The following is a 5946-nucleotide window of genomic DNA, read 5'->3' on the forward strand; positions in this document are numbered from 1 at the left end:
TTAAGACTCATTTTAACTATAAAATGCTGGGAATATGATTGCTGATTTTTAACGAGTGATCAGAAACACATATGTAAAATAAATGAATGAATTTTTCTTGGAAACGCTGAGAAAGTTCAAAACAACTTAAAGATCCTGGAGATCATTATCTGTTTGTCAAAGGCAGATGTTTACCTGACTCTAACTTCTGAAGACTCCAAGGGATAAAAATGTGGAGGAGAAAAATCCCAGTGTGAAAATAATGTCAGTCAAGTTGTTTGTTTTTTAGTTTACTGGTCTTTTATAAGCTCTCCTGTGGAGTCCAGTGGGCTGGCATGACTCTCCCTCTTCTTTGCCCATGAAGAGCCTGTTAATTCTTAACTAGGCGAGTGCCTTCCCAGACTGCACACTGCACACTCACAACTAGATTTCCATGAAAATTAAGTTCTCACTCTGAACTCTGGAATGGCTTCTCCTTCCCCTGAAGGAGCTCCAGTGGGACTTGGGCGTTTGACTGTGAGAGGGCAAAGTGAGGCATAGACAGCAAAGACTAAGTTTTTGAACCACACACTATATGGGAGGATGAAAGGGCTCTTACTAAAATACTTCAATGAAGGGAAGATGGGGTGGAAAGAGGACAGCTCATCTTTGAAGAGCCTGAGTTGGAGGGAATGGTAAAAACATGTCCATGCAAAAAGGCCAGACCTGCAGATGGCAGTTGGCCCATTAGGACCTGAGGACACTATTCAAAGGATGTGTCTTCTTCTGCTCATGCCTCTTGCTCTGGGGGATCTTTGACTCAAGCCATTTCCTATGTGAATTAGGCTCCAGGTGAGTGAATTAAATATCTACCCCTAAGGCAGAGGTTGAGGTGGGTCACCAGGTATTTGGTTGGAGTGGCCACTTTGGGGCTAAAAATTGCCCCCACACTTGATCATCACTCACGGCTGTGTAACTGTGGTTTTATCTGCTCATTAGGCCCATGGTACTACATGGATTAGATGATGAGTAATTAGATTCAGCAGAAAGGATAGGAAAAAGCTAAGTGGAAGCTGAGTGGAATTTGTGGTCTGGTTCTCTGCTTACTAAAGACTCCAACTGGGAGAGGTCAGCTGGGTATCCAGCGAGGTAACACTACTGTGTGTCCACTCAATCACCTGGGAGCTTAAACCTCAAAACTCTCACTCTTTTCGAAGCTTGTTTTATAGTCTTCTTATTCAGTAAAGTGTCAGTACTTTGGACCCCAAATTTCCCAGGTTCTATATGGAGAAATGCAAAATGATCTTACTATTTAGAAAATCTAAAATGCTGTCAATCACCAATTTTAGAGCTGGAAGTATCTTCAATGATGTGTCTTCATGCAGTTTTATTGTTTGTCATTGCATTTTTACCTTTTTCTGAAGAGTTCAGGTGAAGACTCATGGCTTCACAAGTTACTCTTTTAATAGTCTAGACTACAGTAATCATCTCACTATTGCCATCACTCACAGTCAGTCCTCTGTCTCTGTGAGTTCCATATCAATGGAGTTAACTCATCATGAATAAAAAGATTTGGAAAAGAACTGCATCTGTACTGAACACATGCAGAATTTTTTCTTGTCATTATTATCTAAATAATGTAGTATTACAGATAAATGATATAGTATTACAACTATTTACATAACTTTTACATTGTACTAGATTATGTACATGATCTAGACATGATTTAAAGTATGTGGGAGAATGTGCATAGATTACATGCAAAAACTATGCTACTTCATCTATGGGACTTGAGCATCTGCAGATTTTGGTATCCAAGGAGTCCTGGAACCAAACTCCTGAGATTTCCAAGGGATGACTGTATGATCACATGCATATGTGGAGGTTTTTGGGATACAGGTTATGAGAACCATGTCTACTCCTTCTCCCAAAGGTTCCCTTTCATCCTCTGGGATCTTGTGTACCCCAAACTATCACCATGCAATCATCTGCCAACTTGTGGATTCTTTCCTGGAACTTTGACCTCAGGAAAATAGTCTCTCCCTCTAACTTTCAAAAGTCACTTTTTAAAATTTAAATATCAGTTCATCTATTTCTGTTTGTGTCTTCCAATGCCTCTGTTCTTGCCCAATAGAAGTCAGATTTATCAAGCCTTTTCTTATTACATTTCAATCTTTAACTTTCTTCTCCTTAAACTTTGGGTGTCCTTACTCTCCTGGACCTTGCCACACTTGGTTGTTGTTACAAAGATCTCCTTCTCCTTTTATCACCATTGACACCCTGCAACTTGGCTCAGTCTACAGCAGGTGGAAGAGTCATGGATCTAGGACCTTCAGGAAATGATTCACTTGTGACCTAGTTTGTCCTGCTGGCCTAACAGAGACTCCAGCTCCACAGCCCATCCTCTTGTCACCTTCTTCTTGCTTATGTAGCTACTATTGGTGGTAATTTTAGTATACTTGCCATAATCTTTATGGAACCCAAACTCCACACCCACATGTTTCCAGGAAGAAGTCTTCCTGGGAAACTTGTCTCTGCTAGATGTCAGGAACATCAGTGTCACTGTCCCTGCCACGTTGAGGCATTTTGTGTCTGACAAGACCATTCACTGTAGGGCATGCCTCTCACAGCTCTTCTTCCATCTCCTGGCTGGGACAGACTACTTTCTGCTGACTGTCATGGCCTATGACCACTATCTGGCCACTTGCTAGTTTCTCACCTACAATACCCATATGGTTTGGGAAATGCAGAATTCCTTGGCATGCACGTCATGTGTCATTTCCTTCACCAAGGCACTGACTCCAATTTGTCTTGTCTACTCTTAAATTCTGTGGCCCCAATGTGATCCATCACTTCTATCATGACCTCCCCCAGCTCTTCCAACTCTCCTACTCCAGCACCCAACAATGAGCAGTTGCTTTTTATAGCAGCAGCCTTCATGGCTGTGGCCCCCTTGGTCCTCATCATGGTGGCTGCTGTGCTACAAATCCACTCTGCCAAGGGCAGGAAGAAGGCGTTCTCCACATGTGGCTCCCACCTCACTGTGGTGGGCATCTTCTATGGAACAGGCATCTTGAGCCACATGAGGCTGGGTTCTGTGGAGGCTTCAGACAAGGACAAGGGCATTGGCATCTTCAACACTATCATCAGTCCCACAGTGAACCCACTCATCTACAGCCTCAGGAACCCCCATGTGAAGGGTGCCCTATGGAGGGAGCTCATAGATAAGTTGTCCCCCAAGTGACACCCCCTGCCTCTGGTCTTAACAAATGTCATGGCTCTACTTAAGCTTCTGAGAAGCATTGTGATTATTGAAAGTAGAGTGTGAGTATGATGGAATGGAGTCAGAGACCAGCTCAGGAGGACAGGTGCAATAAAAATGATGAGAGTTGTCACTTGCATCTCAACTACCACATGCCTGCCACTGTTCTAAGAGAGTGGCTTCTGTTAGCTCATTCAGTTCCCATAACCTTTTGAGGTAGATACAGATTTACAAATAATGTATTATAAAGCTGAACCTCAGAAAGTTTGAATAATTTGGTGAAAATCACAAAACTAATGAATGTCACAGCTGGGATTTGAACCCAGGGGTGAGTTATCCCTCTAATTATTACCTCTCAAGAATAATAAACCGGAGATCCAAGATGGCGGACTAGAGGGAGGCTGTGTTCCTTCTTGCTCTGTAACTCCGGTTTCAAGCAGACGATATCTGTTTCTTGGTGAGGCAGTTTTTGCTGCTTGTTGATCCCCTGCTGTTTACCCCATTTGTGTACTGTGATCACCTACAGTCTGCCAGCATATCGACACCTTTTTTTGAGTGCAGATTGCTCATTGTCGGGAGTCTATCATCTGCCATTTGCCTGCCTCTTGCCTGTCCATCGCCTGCCTCTCACCTACCCATCACCCACCACCCGAGGTTCACCTCCGGATAGTCTGACAGCTGCTAGCAGACTGGCCGCAGACCGCCAGTGGAGCGCCAGCTGCCTGCTGTTTCCTGGAAGTTCACTGTCACAGTACCTGCAGGTTTGATTACACGTGGTTGCTGCCATTTTGAGACAACAGCCAGGCCCCATAGGACCCCTGGCCGGATTGACTGAGCCCCATCTCCAGGATCCCTCAGCCCAACCAATCACTCCCTGCCTCAGGGGCCCTCACACCGACTGATTGCTCCCTGCTGCCAGTACCCCCAGACCAACTGACTGCGTCCTATCACCAGGACCCCAGACCGACTGATTGCACCCAGCCTCCAGGATCTCGCAACCACACCAAACACACCCAACCTCCAGGACCCCTTCCTGACCAACTGCACCCCACCTCCAGGACCTCCAGCTGACCACGTCCACACCCCGAGACAGCTCCCCATTTGCCAACACATTTTTAAGCCAGAGCGGCCATCTTGGATAATCTTGGATAATCCTGGAAGCTGTAACTCCGATCTTTAGGTGGGGCAAATCCCATCCTGAGACACCTGCTGGAGACTTGAAGCTCATTGTCAGAAAAGGTTTTGGAAACCTATAGGGCCACTATAAGCCTATGGGGGGAAATATGCAATACCCAAGATCTGCACTGCTAGAGGGGAAGAAATATGAACAGCATGAAAAAACAAGGGAAGAAATGATCCAAACAAATCTAGATTCTATATTAATAGAATCCAATGACAGTATGGTAGAAGAAATGTCAGAAAAGGACTTCAGATTATACATGATTAAGATGATTCACAAAGCAAAGGATGAGATAAGAGAGCAAATGCAGGCAATGAATGATAATACCAATAAGCAGTTGAAAGAACAACTGCAGGAAGAAAAAGATCATTTCAACAAAGAGATAGAGATTCTCAAATAAAACAAAACAAAACAAACAAAACAACAACGACAACAAAACCAAACGGAAATCCTTGAAATTAAGGAAACAATAAACCAAATAAAAAACTCAATGGAAAGCATCGCCAAAAGACTAGACCACTTGAAAGACAGAACCTCAGACAATGAAGACAAAATATTTAATCTTGAAAACAAAGTCGCCCAAACAGAGAAGATGGTAAGAATAATAAATCATTTCTAGGAGAAAGGGTATCTTAAGATGAAGAGGTGGGATGGACAATAGAGAGTAAAAAAGTATGAAAAGGAACATGATAATGTGAATTAGGAAGTTTTTATTTTCTTAACAATTTTGATTTGTTCCAAAGCAACTGGTCCAGGTTGAGAAATTGCTGGATATCAATTTTAAGAAATAAATCTACAAGAAGAAAGCAAATTTAAAAAGCCAATTCTGAGAGAATAGGCACTGTTTAGAAAAACCACAAGAAGGAGGTAAAATATTTTCCATAATGGACCATTGACAACAAAAAATAAATCTGACACAGTTAATTAGAGAAAAGTGTTTGGTTCACATGGAAAAATCTCCTTGACTGAATGGAGATCTTTGTTACTCCTGACTTATACTTGAAACCAGACCCTTTCTGCACATTGCTATTAGGAGGAAGATACTTTATTTATTGAATTTATACCTTTAAACAACTGTTTCCATAATGCATAAAAGTACTTACTTATTGAAAAGTTAGAAAGTACAATAAGAGCTGAGTGTGTGGTGTGTGTGTGTAATCCCAGAGAATTCAGAGGCTGAGGCAGGAGAGTTGCAAAGCCAACCTGAGCAACTTAGCAAGTGAGGCCCTTAGCAACTTAGTGAGAACCTGTCTCAAAATAAAGAAAAGCAAGCAAGGAACAACGACAACAAAAAAGGACTGAAGGTGTGGCTCAGTGATAAATCATCCCTGCGTTAAATCCTCAGTACCACCACCACCACCAAAAACTACAAAAACTACACATATGCACAAAGAAAAAGAAATTAAAATCACCCATAGTTTGGCTATTCATAGATTATCATTATGAATATTTAGCATATGTGTTAAATTTTTTATTCATAAGATATAATTACAAAAAAGAATTGTCGTACATCCAAAGCTCTGTAACCTTTATAATATAGATGAAC

At 42.2% G+C, this 5946-nt stretch overlaps 1 pseudogene across 1 annotated transcript; it reads left to right on the plus strand.

Annotated features, from left to right (window-relative positions):
- The first annotated feature begins 2275 nt into the window (after positions 1-2275).
- On the plus strand, positions 2276-3202 carry LOC306655716 (putative olfactory receptor 3A4; annotated as a pseudogene). Its single transcript has one exon. The product of its transcript is annotated as a putative olfactory receptor 3A4 (transcript).
- Positions 3203-5946: the final 2744 nt, after the last annotated feature.

Source organism: Sciurus vulgaris (genome assembly GCF_902686455.1).
Source record: "Sciurus vulgaris genome assembly, chromosome: 3".
NCBI classification, from domain to species: Eukaryota; Metazoa; Chordata; class Mammalia; order Rodentia; family Sciuridae; genus Sciurus; species Sciurus vulgaris.